Source organism: Varroa destructor, unplaced genomic scaffold, assembly GCF_002443255.2.
Source record: "Varroa destructor unplaced genomic scaffold, Vdes_3.0 BEIS01000002.1, whole genome shotgun sequence".
NCBI classification, from domain to species: domain Eukaryota; kingdom Metazoa; phylum Arthropoda; class Arachnida; order Mesostigmata; family Varroidae; genus Varroa; species Varroa destructor.
Genome location: NW_019211455.1, coordinates 47,172,670 through 47,192,459, shown reverse-complemented (window position 1 = coordinate 47,192,459; position 19,790 = coordinate 47,172,670). Strand labels below are relative to the sequence as shown.

At 38.3% G+C, this 19,790-nt stretch overlaps 1 long non-coding RNA gene across 5 annotated transcripts in view; it reads left to right on the top strand.

The window, feature by feature from the left end:
* LOC147757903 (uncharacterized) overlaps positions 1 to 19,790 on the top strand; it is a 31,410-nt gene that overhangs the window by 8,650 nt on the left and 2,970 nt on the right. Inside the window, exons 1-2 of one of the 5 annotated variants that reach the window (XR_015322075.1) lie at positions 128 to 349; positions 3,371 to 3,541. The exons of 2 other annotated variants lie outside the window; for them this stretch is intronic. This is a non-coding gene — a long non-coding RNA (uncharacterized LOC147757903). Of the gene's footprint in view, positions 1 to 127; positions 350 to 3,370; positions 3,542 to 17,240; positions 17,375 to 19,790 lie in introns of those variants that run through there. 2 more of the 5 variants (XR_015322077.1, XR_015322078.1) reach the window with 2 other exon arrangements.

Here is a 19,790-nt window from a genome sequence, read left to right as displayed (position 1 = left end):
ATCACCGTCAGCCGCTGGCGGTCGTTCGTTAACACAGCAGCAACGAAAAGGGCCCCTCGCAGCTCGATCATAACGACCCTAGTGTAGAAACATTATAACACTATATAATGGTGGTGTGTAGCTATGGCGTCTGCCCGTCAACAACAACACTGCACACGCTAATAACAAACTGTGCCGTGAATGGGATCGGGGGCCGGGCATAAATTGGCGCTGAGAAAACGCGCCATTATTCAAAATCGATCTAGAACCAAGCGATATCTGCTGTGATGGTTCGCGGTTAGAGGCTGTTGAAGTAGATGACGTCCCCGTGACGGTTCAATAATAGCGTGCCTATCTGTTAAACCTAAAGGTATGTGCTGACCTGGGTTTGGAAATTCGAAGTAAGTAACAGGTTGATTTGAAAAGGTTGGCGGCAACTGAGTATAGGGAACCGGGGATTTGCATAATTAGCACGATGTTACATGATTTTTAGGGTCTTTTACTTGAGTTACCCATTTCAAACGTGTAGGATGTTTACGCGTTGATTTTCTAAATAGCTTAGTAGAAGAAAACACTGCGCTCAGCAATAAGGTGAAGGTAAGCGAACAAGCAAAAGCCAGATCGGAAGAAAAGAAGGGATATAGTGGGGAAAACTCGTTCCACTAATCCTAATGCAAAATATTTCTCTAAAGTGGAGAGTATTATATTGGAGATAATATATAGGTGATTATGAGACAATGTTTGACACAGAGAACACAGACTACGTGTTTCTCGAACATTATTTTCGTAGAGTACGTTACTACATGTTTGTGAATACACTTATATGCCGTTAGTTGAATGGTATACTCTCACACGGTAAAACGGTACGTTTAGCTTATTGGATGAATAAAAAAAAACTTAGGCATCGTATTGTGCAGAAAATGAAGAAAATTATAAGAAATGGGTAATAATAATAATAAACCTACATTCAGATACTTAGATTTATTTTAAGTAAAACATTTCTAACAGTGAGCAATTATTCCCATTGGCAACGTTTTTCCTAATTTCGTGATTGCGGTGTTCCTATTCAAGTAACACTGGACAGTAATGGAAGACCACTCTTCAGCATCACATTCTCTAAAGTAATATTCCCAACGCACAATAGGCTTGCATAAATTTATTACACTTACTGGGCTCACTATTGACAATAAACCTATGAAAAGGGCAATATATATGGTCTATCCAATTCCGGAATGAATCTTCGATTAGTCTGCCTCTCTACAAAAGATCTAAAGTCAGCTAAGAATTATGCCGCTCTAATTATTCTTCGTTGGCGTTTATAGATAGCTGCATGTATTTATGCAGATATACTTTAATATATTTTCACTAAAATTCTAGTAAAAACAACTATTAACCGAACCACTAATAAGGAAAATAGAATATGATTTTACTTCTAGGGTGTCTGGACATGAGGTTTTCAGGAATTCCTTTTGTAAAGATAATATTCTATCTGCATGCTTATAACGAGCACAACCTTCCACAACAAGGCCATGAAAAATGGTAAAAACAGCGACCGTCTTATGTGACAAATGGCCTGTGTTGCCAAATTCGTCTAGTTTTAAAAAATTATATTTATGCCAGAAATCTCAGTGCTTACCTGTGGAAAAAAAAACATCGAAAAAATAATCGCTTCTGATGGCGTTGTTTTCGGTTTGGAGTGTCTACGGTTGACATCGTGGCTGCATTCTCGTTAATTGTGCCTTGGGCTTCTCTAAGGTTTGGCACTATTCCTGTGATCATTGGTAAATTACTGCATTATTAAACGGTTTATAAAATAAAAGATAACTGAAGTCAAATATGTGTATTATATACAGAGAATCGTTGAGAAAGAAGAGGGTAATTTGACGTTGGTCAGGTTAAAGATGGGCCTAACAATCCAGCCTGGCATATCTCGTACCCAAAAGCTGATTGACTTAGTTTTATTTATTCAAGCAATGGTGTTAAAACGTCGTTTACCAGTGTTACAGTTCATTATTAATTTTTTTTTAAGAAATCGGTCGTTCTTGGAACCTTTGAATAGGAGTTGATACATAGCAAGAATCGGCAGCTAATGATTTATGACTGCATACATGCTTATCCTCAATATACTTTACTTTCTAGGATCATTTGCCGATATTAGCTTATCGGGATGGACGTGCTCGAAGAAAGCTCATGTCGTTTTTTTGCTAACCTTGGCAAAAATTGGCTTGATTGGCCTATTAATCATGCATGGTTGTGACGAGAGGGCGTGGTAAGCATCCTGTAGGACTTAACGGGGACAATTTTTCAATCTACAGTACATGATAGCCGTGTCGCCAAGGCAACGGTACGAGATACTGCCATGTCCATCGAAAGTGTTTCCGAAGGTGCATCCAGAATGCTAGTTTTTCGCAAGCAAACATAGTTGATTGTGTCGTACGGGAGCCGCGGGACTCTCTGGAGTAACTGACAGAGGTGTCAGGAGAGTAAATTTGGTGGCCTTGTAAGTAACCGTGCTGGTGCTGGGTCTGCTTACTAAGCTTCTGTGCACGAGTGGGGTCCCCGTTTGGAGTTGGGCGTAGAAACGTTTCGATGTCTGCTGATGAAAACAAGCCAGCCGTCTGAAGCAATGTCTTTTAGTAGGACTAGACGTAAAAGTTTGAAACATTCTTTTTTATTATGAATTCATTGTAAAAATTCCAGAATAGCCCCATAACAGAAAAGAAGAACCTCTACTGTGTGTGAATGCATTGGGAAACCAAAATTGTCAGCTTAAGCCACAAATACCAAATAAGGACTTAATATTATTTCGGAAATATTAACATGTTAAGAGAAAGTATTAGGCTAACATTTTGCAGGCTTGGAATAGGTCTACCTAATGGAAGGAGTATTTGGCTTTTTTCTAATATATAGCGATTATATAACTTCGTCGATCTTTTTAAGTTACTAAGTGACAAGAGTTACTCAAAATAACCTGATTGAGGTAATGGATATATATCAATCTTGTTGTTAAATGGTATTCTTACTTTTTTTTTTTTGGTAAACGAGTAAAATGGGAAGAATTGGGTGAGTCATGACCTTGTATGTTCATTTCGAGAAGTCTATATCGCCCAGTAAAAAACTCGACTTTAATTCCACATAGATCTGAGAAAGTCTACCTAAGTCGCCGGCGATACGTCGCTTCTTTCGTCGATTTAGGTAGTCAGTGCAACTGCGTTTTTAGCAAATGCCGTTCTCCTCGAAAATTTGCATTGGGTACGTATTCGATAACGTTAAGCCCTTTAAGCCGTGAATAGTCATCTAATGGGCCTATGCCGTTACGACTAATAAGACCATAAACATAGAACATAAAGAATCTGACTCCATTTAAAAGCTTCTGTTCATTGCCTGTAAGGTATTACGCAAATACGCAGGTGCTACGTGTTGGTATGGAGGTAAAACGCTTGTCGACGAAACTTCAATACATGAGAGGTGGTCTGGGCTCGAAACGTGACGTAGAGAGGTTCTACTGAATGCACTGGAAGGAGTTGCCGGCTATAGCCAAGCAATGTCTAGAGAAAGTACAGTACGTACCTACTTATTGTCTAGGTACTTAGCGAGTGCATAAATCTGAATGTACAGATTATGACCCGATAAAAAAAAAAGCTGATAATTAGTTTATCAATGTGACAATCAGATAGTTGAGATACGACGCACTATATCTAAAATTCTTCTTGTGCTCTAAGAGCAGCTTAAGCGTGTCTATAGGCTAATATTTATCTATCAAAGATCAAACAACAACCTCACACTACTTTGCTCATTCGTTTTGCGATAAAGGTTCTAATTCGGACTTTTGGGGCTCGGCCATCTGAAGCAATGTTCAACAGTTTACGTAGCACACGATTGATTTCCTTTTTGTCCATTTGCTTGATTAAGTGTACATAATTACTTTACAGTGAAGTCTGTTTTGATCTGAGGAAGACGTATTCACATGTTGTATTTAGAGCAAACATTTTTATAAGTGCCTGAATCTGTTTATGGTGCCAACAATTATATAAAGTAATATCATAAATATAAATATTTGTTTAATAACATAATATCATATAGGTACGAATCATAGTTCAGAGATATTTTCCTGCTTTTAAAGAGATAAGTCGTTTAGTTGAATACGTTTAGTTCTTTTGAATTGAAGAGTGCTTCATCACTTTTATAAATATTAAATGTTCAAGGAAACATAATGTCTTTTAATTTGATGATCGTACATAATTAAATATAACGAGAATGATATCGTAATGAGGATTATTTTAGTGAATTTGTAGCATGGTTTACATGACGAAAGCTTCATGTCCTGACCTAAATTAAATACGTGGAATAGATAAAAGTAGCTACTGTGGTATATTAGTATTTTTCCATAAAAAAAATGTGAAATACGCACAGACGTTGGAAGTCAAAAGAATGCTGTCCGACGGCGTTTGGCTTCATACGATACCGATACCACGTTTATAAATCTAACGTCGTTTACCATGAAATTGATGTTATGGGGACTACATATTAAAGGTTAAAAAAAAACAGTAAAACATGCACGGAAAAGATGAGTAACTATGCAACGCCGTTATATTATCTATAATTTTCCTTATTTTTATAATAATCTTTTAGGTATGTCTGATACGTCCTTATGACATACATTTATGCTAATCCTGCTATTTGTAACTGGAATTTTTGATTTGGAACATACTATTGAATGTTAGTGCGGTTGATTATGCTGAATCATAAATTCTGTACTGTAGGATCTTTTGGTCCAAGTGTGTCTTGCTTATTCTGTTCTTCGGTCGGAGTCGAAGCTTTTTGTCATGACTGGCCTACAAGTTCGCCAAATGTTACCTGGTTAGGCTAGCCTAGTGGATCCTAGGAAGGAACAGCTGAATCCACGAACGAGGTCTGTTAATACAATGTTTGCAACTGTATCCCGACAGCGATTTTATTGAAGAACGTTTATATAGGGAAAGCTTTGACTCTCTCCCCGGCCGGAAGAAGAATAGATTTACTATGACAGAAGAACGCCCAGTGCCGCATTTTGCGGCTTTTGCCGTTGGCGAATTTTTGCTGTGATACTTTGCCTTATCCATCACGGTTTATGACGCCTCATTCGTTTTTAGTAATTGCTGGACGGCTATAACCCGAATGACTGTTAGATAACATCGTAACAAGTGACTAATCACTGCCATTATAATTAATGAGGGGCTAATATTTGTAAACAGGCGTACTCGGAACTGCAAAATGATTAAAAGGAGACTGGGCCGCTACTATACAACGGTAACCCAGCAGAAACAAAGAATTCCGTTACCCTGTTGTGTGCTAGTTAAGGCAGCTGGTAAGTTTTGCAGGCTTCAAAGCGCACGATCTGACGAGAAAATTATGCAAGCTGTTTGTTATCCTTTGAACTTCGCATTAAAGGAAATGAAGCCTTTGCTAAAAAAGCCAAATGGCTGAGACTTCGACAGATCGGCGCACAGTCAACAAAAAAAAAGCATCTGCAGGTCCAGGAGCAGACAAATAGCCTAGGACACAGGATCGTTTACACAGTAAATTATTAACTTTGACAATGGAGCTGCGATTTACGAGGTGAGGTCGTTACTAGGCAATCAGCTGTTGCCTTCGTGAGAAGAATTTCAAATATAGCGGAACAACCACACGGTAGCACACAGTGTTTACACAATGCGATTTCCCTTAAGGGCCAAATCGTAAAATATGTATTTTTATAAATAGTATACTAATGAAGTTCCTTTCTTTGAAATCACATTACATCAAGTCTAGCCAACCGTTTGATGAGAAAGAATGGTAAATTTAGTCAACAGTTACTTTTCATTATAAGCTATAATACACAGTCTTGAGCGACCGCCCAACTTCTGCTATCGGTTTGCGAACGTGACCCCCTTTGAATGGCCGTTACAGTAGAAATTTGGGAGTTCTATGAAATAGTGAATCTACTCCATCTTCGAAACACGGATCCAAAATCGGCGCCTATCAGCAAATCGGACGACCCTTTGAAAATAACACTTAGAAGAAACTGCATCAGGAGCTCACTCGATGTCATGTAAAAATGCGTTCGTCTGAGTAAGTGGATTAGGACTGATAGCAGATCCCTGAGCATGCATGCCAACCAAAATTAATATAGGTGAAGGAATTAAGTGAATGAGTGGAAACATCCTGAAATGTTGTATATTGTTCCCAACAAACAAGCACGTGAGTCTATTAATTGCAGGAGGACCATTATAGACTTGTGATTGCTATGATAAAACCGCATGTCGTTTATATTTTATCACTGGTGCTCCTCTTACCCGGATCAACTAGGATAGTCTGCATGATAAGGCGATAACATAAGATGATAATTCTAATAAATTCTGATAAGAAAAATATAATTCTGAAGAAGTGTAAGATGATGATTCTATACATTGAAAACAATGTTGCACATTTTCGCAATAGGTGAATTCTTGCAATGCGTGCGTGTAAATTGAATATCTTGGCCTTAACGTGGGAGCGGAATATACGTGATTGCGCCTTGGCTTGGTGCTACTGGGCTGTGGAACTTACTGAATTAGTTTTCTTTATTACTTCTTTTTACCTTTTAGGTCTCTTAATCATCACTGAAACGCCGGACAAGCTATTGCATGGCATTTCGCCGGTCTATATATATATATATATAGATCTCATAAAGAACTTAAAAATGTAGTCGGAAAAGAACAGAAATTCAGTATTTGAAATCATCATAAAGTAATAACGAACTATTTAGATGAGGACTAATATTAGACCTTACGTTAGAGTTACATGAATATTTGTAATTTTAACTTAATTTTTTTTAAGTACAAGCAATCTGTCCAGGAAGATTTTCCATGTTTGCATATACGTGGTATCGAATCTGATTTACCAAACTAGAGCAGTCACTCGCGAAGACCTTTTTCCATATAGGGTAAATCTAATTAATAACATAATAATGTTAGCAATGGCCGTCATCACTATGAAATAATTCAGATTTTGACGCAGTCTTGATGTTTATCAGAAAATACTAACAACTTGTAACAACGGAATGAATTTGGTCAAATAATCGACTACCTTCAGATACTTGTTCTTCAGAGGTAAAGACGCTTCTCAAGATCATGTCTGTCTCTGTAGCGACTTCTAAACGCCTATCTCAAGAGGAAGTGTGTAGTAGAGTAGAGGAATAGTATATATTATTTAATCATACGATATTCAACATGTTCGTTCTATTTATACTATACCTTTTACATGAACAGAATTTTGTTAAATTTATTCAAGGGCGTTACTTTCGGTTACGTACCTATTGTTAGATATTTTTAAAAAGATCACTTAAAACCATCACATGTTCCTAGGTTTAGCGGATAAGTACGTTACCACTACACTGTTATGGGAGCAGAAAGAGCCAGCTTGATTTGTGAATTTACGCTACAAAAAGTCACAAGTATTACAAGTTAAGCGAAAATCAGTTGGTAATAGCGAAATGGAAGGACGTTCACCCTATAGCCTTCATACTAATTAAGAGACATTGCAAGGCTGATTTTTTCGCATGTCAGTAACTGTTTACGGGGGTTACTCAAGTGAAGCTTTTAAAAATGATTGATACGGCATTTAGTTTAGCCATGCCAATTAAATTCAGCTGAAATAAGGTTATACACTAGCTTATATGACCCTTTACCAGTAATTAAAGATGGCATTAGGTTTCAAAATGTAGTACTATCACATCCATCAATGACTTGCCCGTTTCTGACTGGTTGTTTGTTAAAGACGTGTATTTCGAAGAAAAGAACCACATCTATAAGAACCATATATATATATATAGAGATGTGTCCGATTTCTCTGCCAGCGTAAACACAACACTAGAAATCAATATATTCCTCAAAAATATTTTCTCAAAAAAATAACAAAAGTCAGATAAAGGAATTATATCTAAGCGAGAATCTCATATTAATTCTAAAAGCTATGATAGCTCAAAACTTGAGTTAATTCTTATAGTTAAATTGATGTAGACTTTATGGCGGGCATTTTTAAACAACGGAAATCCATGTCACCTATTATTAATTCAGTTCCAATCGATTACCGAAAATCCTGAAACAGGAGCATGTCTGCCCTTTCACATGTATCGTGGGCATATTTCGAATCGCGTTTTCCCAGGTATCATAGGCAGATTTTGTAAACCTCTGAACTAATAGAAACGAATAGAATACTCATGACAAAATTCAGCGAACGAAATATTGAAGGCCTCTGCGACACGATACGTCTCTCTGCATGATATAGCTTTGTGGTTGTCAAGACGATCTACGTGCAATAATTAAACAATGAAACTTGATGAAATACACGAGCGAAGATCATACTTTGCGAACTTGAGTTGCGTCGGTGGCTTTGTTACTCGCGACATTAATTAGTCAATGAAGAATTTGGATATACTATATATTTAAATTGAGTATGGAGGAGCTATGAGGATGAATGAGATAAGGCTTCCGGCGTTTTTGGTCCCTTGAAACTACGTAATCCTCTTGCCACTCGAAATGATAAATGTTTATTAGTTACAAATATATGGTTAGGATAGGCTTTATCTGATAGTATATCCAGTTTCTGAGTCAGAGATATGCAAAAGTTTTTTCAATAGAATACACAGATTTGTATCCACTCAAATGTAACAGTGCTTGGTTTATGCAATTTAGAATCATCGTAAACAAAATTAACTGTAATTTGAAATATAAAAACATATCGAAACTTCTGCTGAACGACGAACTTAACGACAATTAACTTAGATAATTGAAGGCCTGGATAGAGGAAGATTAACATTCACCATTGTTTTGTAATCGGTGACGTTTCGTCATAATATTCAACAAACTTCATATTAATCGTAAAACTACGTCTAAAGTCGGCAAGCATTCTTCGCTCACTCTTTGGCTAACGAGTTGTGGGTGTACGTCAACGTACTTGGACAGAAGACCACAGTCGGACGCCATATTAATTACAAGTTATTTCTGATTACACAAAGACCAACTGTACAGGTATATAATCTTTGGCCAAATACAGTACACCAAACCTGACACATTTGCCGAAGTAATCCCGGCAAGGACCAATGTATGCATCTTTAGAATCTTTCTTGTTTGATATTTTAATCGAAATAGAAAATCTTAGTATGTAATATGGTCTAAAATGTCTGTATCGCACGATCATTCAAGAAAGGATCACCTCTCTGATTTGTCAACCCACACATCAGTCTCAAATATGAAATTCCAGACGCTAGTAAAGACTGTAACCAATTTTAACAATGGCTTACCAACATACGCCATTATCGACGCGATGGTTTCCTTTTTGGGCTGCCGCTTGCTATTGGCTGCTCGATTCTCCTCAACCTGAGTATTAAATATGCTTGCTTAACACTTAAACAATTGAATTAAACACAGACTCCAGTATTACAGCCGCTAAGTACTGCTTTAGACGGCTGCAATATCGTGGGTGTGGATAGTCAAACGAGGTATTAGGTTGGTACAAATAAATCCGGCGGACTTTGAGATTGGTGAACTTTTGAACTGCGTGCTACCAGCGGGTGAAACATCTCTAAAAATTCTAAATGAAAACCAGTTGAAGTTTCGTTCGGGAGAAATGTGTTCACCGAAACGTTTTTTAGCCTTGAAAATCAACGCTCAGTAATTAGATTTTCGTTGCTAGAGAGCCACAGCGCTTCGGAAATTCATCGAAGATTAGCGAAGATATTAGTCAAGGAGATTTTAAGCGAAAGCATAGTACGTTAATGGTGGCAGTGTTTCAATAATGAAGACTGAAATGCTGGGGACCTAACGTATAAGAACATATTCTGCGGCCAAGAAGCCACGGAAGCAGACTTGGAAGCCTAAGAGTTCCGTTGACCCAAATTGAAATTTCACATGTAATATGTCGCAGAATCAAAACCTAAATAATAAAGTTCCGAAAAGTGAGCAAAAAATTGGTCTTCCTTCATTTTAGGGTGAAATTTTTACCGTTAGCGGAAAAGGGACCAGGCGAGAAAACGTCACACCAACGACAAATTAAGCTCGGTCGCAGTATCGAGTCGGCTTGGACGTTTACGATTGTGATATTATTTGCAGTAGACATCAGGGGTATCTTCTACTATGAGATACACGCTAAAAATGGAGGAAGAGTGCAGCTCGCTATTTCGCATTCTTTGAGTGACATATGGGTCGTTCGCCCAGCATCCGGAAGCACGCCGTTTGGCCACCTTATGACAACGCCAGACCTCATAGCCATGTTCAGTTACTTTCTTTTGTCTTTGTTCTAGACAACCTGCATATTCTCCCGATTGAAGTCCGTCCGTGAGCAAGCATATCTCACGATCGATTTACTTTGAGAAGCTACCGAAGGCTTGTAGAATAACATAGGAAAGCAAATGGTTGGCAAATAGCAGCCCAGAAGCGTTCAGGGCGCTGAGGTAAACGTGTAAAATAGAATCGTTTCGGCCCAACTAATGCAAGAGTTACTGTTTTTTTTTTTATTTATTTATTACTTCTTGATTTTGCTTGTAACAACCTAATACAATGATTGTCTTGTTAAAGTGATCCAGGATTTTTAGCATAGATTTTACGGGAATTAATAGAAAGGGTAGAAGAATGTACGGGATTGTGTATACTATTGGGTAACCTATGATTTCCAACCCTACATTTTTTCAAAAACGCAGTACGCCTCAGCACACCCGATAGACCAACGCTGTCACCATAGTTTCGGAAATATCTGTACAGTTATCTGTGGTTCTACAGGCGGAAATATCTGTGTACACCAAAATTTAAGTTCTACAGGCACCATTTTCATCCAGCTATAAATTTAAAGACATTACTGCAAACGGTTCCATTAAACATTATCTAATCCTAACAATTTTTCAAGGCATTAGTCATCGACTGTATGCAAAACATCATGCAACAAGCTGGGTGTCCTTGGCCACCCACTAAATGAATCTTTCAAGCCAATCAATATTTTCTATCGATTACCGAAAAGTAAAATAGGAAGTAAGAAATAGATAATAATAGTATGACAAATAGTATATTTTAAACAATTATCAAGAAATATCTAACTAACTTAAAACACAAACATTTTTGACGCATTTTTATTCAGCCTCATTTGCTGAATTCGATATAAGTTTTAATTTGAATCTAAAATAAGGTTAATGTAAATAAATGTATTCATGCTAGACAATTTCTAATCGTTCGAATAACGCAAAGTATTTACTTGAAATTATTCGTGCACGCAATGAACGTATATTCGAAATTATTCGTGCACGCAATGAGCGTATATTGCCTTGTATTTGACGGGATAAATGTCCGCTGATGCGAATTTGTAAATTTTAGTAATTTAGCATATTTAAGCTATTTACTGAATACATACAGAGAACAGCTCGAACAACGGCAGACAGTCACAGGCGCGTTCGGACCCGGATGTTTTTCGTGATCTTGGTTCGTGTCCAAATAATATTGTTTTATTTTATTAAATAATATATTATTAAGTAAAAAGTTCCGTAGTTTCACTATCGTAAATACTCGATAGTTTCCGTTCCCTATCGAGAAGATCGATCTTATTGCTTCTTATCGGCTTTGGCTTGAGGTTTGAAGACTTCATTAGAAGCCTTCATTTATTTCTCCCTGGCATGTTTACGACATCCTGTCCCGATTCCCTATTCTTTTTGTGCATTGCTTTTCACAGAGTAGTAAGTCACAAAAAATTAGGAGGACAGCAAATAGAATTCCAATAACTAGGAAGGTCACAAGAAGCCAGAGCGGGAAAACTTAGCCAATGTTTTTAGCTGAAACTATATTCACCCATTGTTAGTGCGAAAGCTCTAATGTGTTTTGATATCAAATTAAATGTGAATTTAAGGTGACTAGTAGTTTTATTTATATGGTTAACTTTTAACCATATAGGATAAGTTAGGATAGAAAAATGAGAAGTAATTGAGCGAGTTCGAGCTTCTTTTTTTTCAGTTAATAGTTAACCATTGGAGTCTCCCTAAAGCAAAAAACAGCAACAGTAGGTGACCAGAAACCGAAAAGTCTATGGATCGCTTCCTTTCCTGCAGGACAGAGATCTATGATACTAGCCACGTTCATAATCTTGCATCCTGTCAAAATTGTTTTTGAGGCCTGATCAAAATCGTATATTCTTAGGATTCGATTATAAATTTGACTAGAGAGAGAGAGAGAGAGAGAGAAGTTTTTCTCGCTGACTCGGACTTCACATTCAGAACAAATATAGAAACGAAAATCATAAAAACAACTTAAGAAAAACTGGCGCACCCTAATTTATTCCCAACATACACATCTGTGATAGTTCAGAGTGCCTCGAACCTATCAATCGAGTAAAAGGGTAGCTTAGTATTTCAACTGATAGAAGAGTATCTCTGAAAATATCGCATATTTCTAGACATTATTGATCTCATCACGGGTTTCGGTATATGAAACAAAACCGTTCAAACCTTCGCAACGTTTAAGTGTTTAACTGCTCGAATGAAATCATTTTCTATACTTTATAATAGAGAAACCTTAAATTCACCTTCTCTCATTGAAAAAATACAGACCTGTTTTGAACTTCGTAACAGCTGCTGGTGACACCAATATCTTGTTATGTGTATCATTATTGAAGGCGGTTAGTTCGATAATGTACTCGTAAGTGTATCGAGAGTGAAGCTTGTTGTAGTATTATTCAGCAAAATGGACTCCAACTTGGATCTGTTTACCGCGTTGAATACTTTTATCGCGTAACCTAGAACGGGTCCATTAGTTTTCTCAGGCGGCACCCACTCGACAAAAGCCCCGATCGATGTGATGTCCATAATCGCGAAGTTACGCGGCTCTGATGGAGCTACAGATAGATCCACTCCTAAGTAGTGTAAAACCCTATCAAGTCTACATAATTTTTTTCGTATAGATTTTGTCGACCCGTAGTTTTTTATACAATACTTTACCTCCAGCATCGGTGTATTTTTGGAATTTTCGGGGCCTACTGTAGTTGCTTACGTCTCTCATAATACAAGAATACAGCGATACGTTATAGATCGAGTACATTTCGAGTCCTGTCACATTCAGTGAGGTCTTTTGCGTGAGGCTGTCGTACTTCGCTTGCAACATTTCCACGTGATACCAGGGAATGTTCCATCCGGGATCGCGGGGGGCTTTCCAGGACAGCTCAGTCCAAGTCGGCCAAATGAATTCCGGTCTTATGACGTCTGGCATGGGTGGATTTGACATTGGATGATACCGTGAAATGTCTACTGTAGACCATACGGCGATCCATTCAGGAATTGATGGTGGGATTTAATATTGACATCTCGATACAACCCAGATAGTTTTACCAGATAGTTAGCCCAGGGATAGGGAAATCAAAAACGACACGCAAACAAGATGCGGCAGACAAATTGCAGCCAGTAATTGTTTCCACTCGTACTTAAATACCTACGTCTTCCGTACGTCTGAACCATGACGTTTGCAAGCGCGCCAAGTACGCTGAAATCGGGCTTGTCGAGATCCATATTAAATCCTCTAACGGTCACAACGTAGCTAGAGCCATACGAATACAGTAGAAGAAAAAACAACGGGATTGATTAACTTGTTTGTCCAATAACTCGTCGAGGAAAATTACAGGATGCTAATCACAAGATTCATACTGCTATGTGTTTAGAAAAATATGGCCTAACCGATTTCACCTAACACTAGCGTATTTTATTCCTTTATAGCAAGTCAATTATAGTCAGATGTTATAATACATTTAGTCCTGGGCAGATTACTTAGAAAATTATGATTTATTGCTTATCTGTTAGTTGGATCGAAAAATGACAAACTAGGCAACTCGAGTTCGCCCTCTTCAGCTAAATGGAATCTGCATTTATATAGCGTATATAACACTATCCACAATTTTTTCTTAATTAGGTTTTCATCGGCGAACTTTGACATTGAATAACTTTTGAACTATGCGCCGCTGCCAAACAACTAATAGTTGGTTTAAAGCAACAGCCGGCCGAGCGAATTCACAGAAGATATGTGTTGAGAATGAAAAACATTTTTTAGTCTCTAAAACCAGTGCCAAGTTTTTCTTCCGGAGGTTCCATGAAGATTAATGAAGACTTCAGGCAAAAAGGCGTCAAGTAGAGATTCGTGACTGTTGCAAGCGTTTCAAGAGAAGAGACTGAAGCGTTGAAAACCAGCGAAAAGGTGACTAGATGCTAGGGCTTGAAGAACAAGAGCGCATTGCTGCAATCGTGAAAACTTTCCGCGAAAGAAAGTCTAAGGACTCTAAGGCCAAAATTACTACTCTACACGTAACGCGTCATAGAGTTGTAACCCAAATACTTGAAGTGCGAAAATTGAGTAAAATGGGTGTTCCGTAAAAGAAATTTCCGGCCGTTGTTGCAAATGCATGCGCTATATTCGACGTGCAATTAGCTGAACTTCAATCAAAACTTTAGAGCATATGGTCGCAATTCCTACCGCCCACTGAAGAACCATGTGAAAAAACCCTTTTTTTGTTGCAATAGATCTGAACGTAAGGTCTTACGATAGATTCCTCCTATTGCTATATTGATTGCTCCTATGAGGCAGCCGCTATCTTGAGTTTCCTATAAAGTTGTTTATTGTTTACGAAACATTGGCACGCCAATTGAAAGTGCGCAGTCTTGTTACTTGAAAGCACCAGACCTCATCGATATATCTCCACTATTTCCCCTAGATTGAGCCAAGAAGTATCCAACGTAAACTTCAACCCGCTTCCTATTGATCTAACTCGTGTGACTACGTGACCCTCTATGCCTTAGAAGGCATAACTGATGGGCAAGTGTATTCCACTAATGATTTATTGCGAAAAAAAAACTTGCGCCGAAAAAACTAATGACGCATAGGTATATGGCTGTCTAAAAATTACTAGAGTGCTGGGACAAGTCTATAAGAAGAAGGATACATCTGACACAAAAAAGATCTTTCTAGCCCAAGTAGTTCAAAAATTTTTTCAGAAATTTCTAAGTCCGTCCGATTGCTTTGTACCAGCCTAATAAATATTATATGCATGCACTCTGTTAAGAATGATGATATGTGCGACGCCATTAATTATTTAATAATTGTTGTGTCGGTTTTGCATATTCTACCAAAAAATTATTTTTCTAAATTTAAAATTCGTACATATCAGCCTTGATGATGTAACGATTTTGTTCGAAAGATTTTATTTTCGAGAATATACTTACATTTGATGCACTTTGTTTATAGTGAATATAAATGAATTTTGGTATCCTGGTAGCGTGAAGTTGTCGTTCATATTATTAAAAATTTGCACTTCAAAGCCGTCCAGTGGGCCATAGAGATATTTAGGCCGCTTCCACAAAATGTGGAGGTCAGTCATTTTTCCGGCAGCTTTTCCTTGCAGATGTGTTACCTTTGAGAGCCCTATTCAGGCAATACAACAGAAACTTCGGTTGACAAACAAAACTCCCGTGAGTCTTATGCGCTAGAAGCTAAATGGGTGGCACTGTCCCGTACGCCTAAGTGCAGCCCTCAATATAATATTTTCCGGATAATTCCTGCATCAGTGCTCATAACTTAAAAACCCTTAATAGAACATGGTAATATAATACTAATAGCGTGTTTTATGAGAATATTGCCCGGGTATGAATTGAGGATAATGTGGCCACCTATTGCCTATCTTGAGAGAGGCAAATCGTCCACTCATCAAAATAGTGACAATTCATTAACCTCGTTGTAAGTTAGTAGTAATACAAATACGCATTTCTTGTATTTTTGTCAAACTCTTCTCGATGACTTACAAATAGAGCGATGTGTTCATCATTATAGATTTTATATGATTGAATATATATATATATATATACATGTCTGTGCCGCTTTGCGAATTTCCCGGATGGAAGAACGAGCGTGCGCTGGGTTTTATCGCATAGAACATACATTGATTGGGGTTGAAATCAACAGGTGGTTTCTAAGTAGGCGCTTTAAGGACGGAGCCGACCTAACGCGATCCTCATCATTAAAGGCCAGTGACGGCGGTAATAATGGATGAGAACGTGCAGAGAATGGGGCGATTGGGACAAGCTATGCTTACCAGCCGGATCACCATAAGACAAACACCAGAAGCTTATGCTGGGCCGCTTTTACTAATCGCTTAGATGTTGGAAGGTTTACGGAAGAAAAAAGGTCGAAAAAAAAGTCCGTGGCTTTCTCGACGATCGATTATTTGAAAAGTATTTTAAAGATTAGAAAATTGTGCAAGGGTTATAAGCTGGCGGAGATTACTCACAAGGGGTCAGACAACTAATTTTTGAGCAGAGTAATATATATATATATGTAATACAAGCCTGCCAACATTCGTCAGGAAGGTCGTTCTTAATGTATTCGAGCACATTCGTTGTTTGAAGTAAGTACGAAAGTAAAGCGATTCGTTTATCCGCGGCACATTTGATTTATTTATCCTTTCCTTTTTGGCGGTCCACGCCTCAAAGAAGGCCGGTTTATACATCAAGCTAGGCGTATGGATCTCGATATATAGCGATTTGCTAGTGCGTTTTATGAGACGTGCTACCTCGGAATGAGGTAAACACTCTACAAGAAATTGTCAGCTTCTTATTATGAAAGCTGATGTGAAACAACATTTTTTTTTATACAAGATTATATTTATCTAGTGCATAGATTGAATATAGATAGATATAGATTGGAAATCTATGGAAATAAACGTGTCAGAAGCTAGAAGAGCTGTAAGTAAAATTTCTGCATATCCAGTCGAGGTATTGCACTTCTTAAATATTTAGATTTTACATTTGAGCGTAAACGGTATTCAAATCCCTAGTCATCAAACGTTTCCAGATCGCTTGCCATTGTGTCACCGGCATTATTGTCGTTTGCCAGCTATCGGCGCTAAAGCTCACAACGAGCGCTAACGAATACTGGACAAATTTTCTTTTAAACAAAATTCTATAAATAGTGGGAGGATTACCAATTAATTTTTCCACCAGTATCGGCTCAACTGGACCAGACAAGTTTGTTTATAGCTCGCGTATGGCATATGCCTTTGCCGCGATTTAATGACGCTAGCTTAAGCCCCCCCCCCCTTTAAGTGGAAATGGTTCTATAGGATTACTCACTAGAATTTAAATTCTCGATCAGAATAGAGGTATTCTTTCCAACGACTGATTTGTTCTTCCGATTGACATTTACTGCGCTGACTATTAATATAGTTCGCGTTAACTGCAGGATTCTGCAGTTCCACCGTTACATTTCTACCGTCAACCACTTTTCTCAAATGGCGAACAGACAAAGATACACCAGAGCGGTATATGGAGCCAAAAGAGCAGCGTTTTTTTCTACCTATTGAGGATCTATGTATGGCCCCACGCAAATAGGTACGTCAGTGTGTCCTAAACGTTTATGTTTCGTTTCGATAAAACTATTCTTGAGACAGCGGGGCCATTCTATCAAACAACACCTACGCCCGGTTTCGAGCATTTCGCGTTAACAGCAAATATCTGCCGGAGATCGTTTAGGGCTTCGTTTAGGCAACATAAGGAGAAGTATATATATAGGAGTTTCATATGTGGTAGGGTATATATATAATACGGTGCATCTATTAGGCCGCAATGGTATCATCGTTCAAGATAGAACGCTATACGCTGGTATACTGCAATCGACAGTCACCGTAAGTGCACCGCATGTTCACTAGTGAGTGATATTAACATGATAAAACGATTCTACTGGCCGATGCATAAGAGAACATTGTCACACATTCATGTAATACATAAATTCAATGAATCTAGAAATTTCCAGTAGACCTATAGTGATAAGTAGCAGACGTTGTCAAATATCATTAATAACAAATAGGTCATGAGAAGATTCATAGAACTTAGATGTAAACAAACATTAAATCTAGCCAATAAAATAGGACTCCCTAAGCAATAGTTTCCATGAAGTTAACATCAATTAATAATATTTGATTCTCGCTGTAGCCTTGCACTATGTAATAGCTGATTGGCCCATTGGCCGTGCTTTTATCAGGGGAATTCCAACGTACACTTACTATGCCAGTGCATCCCGCCGACATGCGTACAGTTCCTGCACGGCGCCAGGAACTCCAACGTCTGTTTTAAAATCGAAGGCTTGCGAAACCCCGTCGAAATCCTGATTTTCAAATGTTACTTTCATATAGATATAACGCTAAGTTGATGTGACTTTTAGCATCGATGATGTGACAAATGATCTCGTGTGGTACGTTTTTGGGACGTTTCCACACGAGCGTTGCTCTACTAGAAGTAGCATTAGTGCTAATCCTCCATACAGGACCCGGCTCTGGAAGGAAAAAATCTCTGTAGTAGCAGGAAGAAATCTTCGCCACTTGATCTAATCGATGCCTTTGACGTGATAGTAACCGACTTAGAGGCTCGCTGAATGTCTGATATATTTCAAATTATACTTAACGAACAATCTGTTCGTGATGGCGAGATCGGCTAACTTGAATGTGACATGAGATGAATCTTCGCGGCAATTTCGTTTACTGTATAATATACTACCGGTTCGTGTACAAACGGTGTCTTCGCAAAAATAGAGTATTGCCTAATAGCTCACTGTCCTCGTTACGAGCCTTACTTTTATACATTCAAGTTGTCGTGGCGGCCTAACCTTCAATGATTGTAATAATGATAGTGATAACCGAATTGCTTCCGGAATCCTGCTGACTCCATAGCACTGCTAGCGTTCACTTGTTATTACGTATCGAAAGTTCATTTACCTATTGCAAGGATGTTAACCCTTGTCGATACATTTCTGAACACGGCCTTATCTCGCTGAAATGACCGGAATAATAACCGGAAATATTTCACAAACACGTCAGTGTGGCTTTGTGCTATTGACGGTCCATTATACTTAGTTCGAAGGGCTGAACTGCGTGACTGACGAGCAGACGACTTCCTCTGTAGCTTACTGCTGGCGTTTTCGCGATCTGAATGTCTCTCCCATATAGAATACACGATATATCCATTTGGTCGCCGCGTGGAGCTGAGAAGTTTCCACTCCACCGTGAATTTTACCCAGTTTATAAACCTGACCAGGCCAAAAATATTAACGTTTGACATATAAGGGTAATCTGTAAAAAAAAATCTGTAAAAAAATAAAATTCCGATATTATTAGCCGTCAAGATTTTTGAACCTCCATTTCAGTGGATGAAAACACCTTAAAACGAGCAATGTAAATCAAATATAATAATAATAAAATCAGAGCAATGGTAGCAGGGTCCAAATTGCTGAAGCTATGTTATCTCATAATTTTTCATACGCTAACTAACACGCTAGATTATTTAATCTAGTGTTTTAGTTATCCTTACTTACATGTACTATGTGTACAACCTTCCATGTCTCTACAACAGATCTATAAGAACTTGGCCATGATCGCCAGCCCTTACCTTCAACGACTGCGGTAAAAGAGCCGTTCAGCGGCGGTCCATACGTTCGTTCGCCAAGTTCAGCCTTTAATTTTGCAACGACACTAACCGAATATGTTCTGTTGGGAATAAGGTTAGCAACATTATAACGTGTCGTACGCAACCCCTTAATCGTACTGTAATTATAGGTTAGCTCATAAACAAGGCTGGCATTCGCTAGAGGATCCGGGTGATCCTAACCAGTCATACCATCCGTTGGTGAGAACGCGGCAAATTGTAAGTTGCTCGGACTAAGCCCTGAAAATTAAGATGTATCACCAGCTTTGTGCAGATAACTGGATTAGATAGTAGGTCAGCCCAGAATAACCCCGCAGGTTGTCAGCGATAA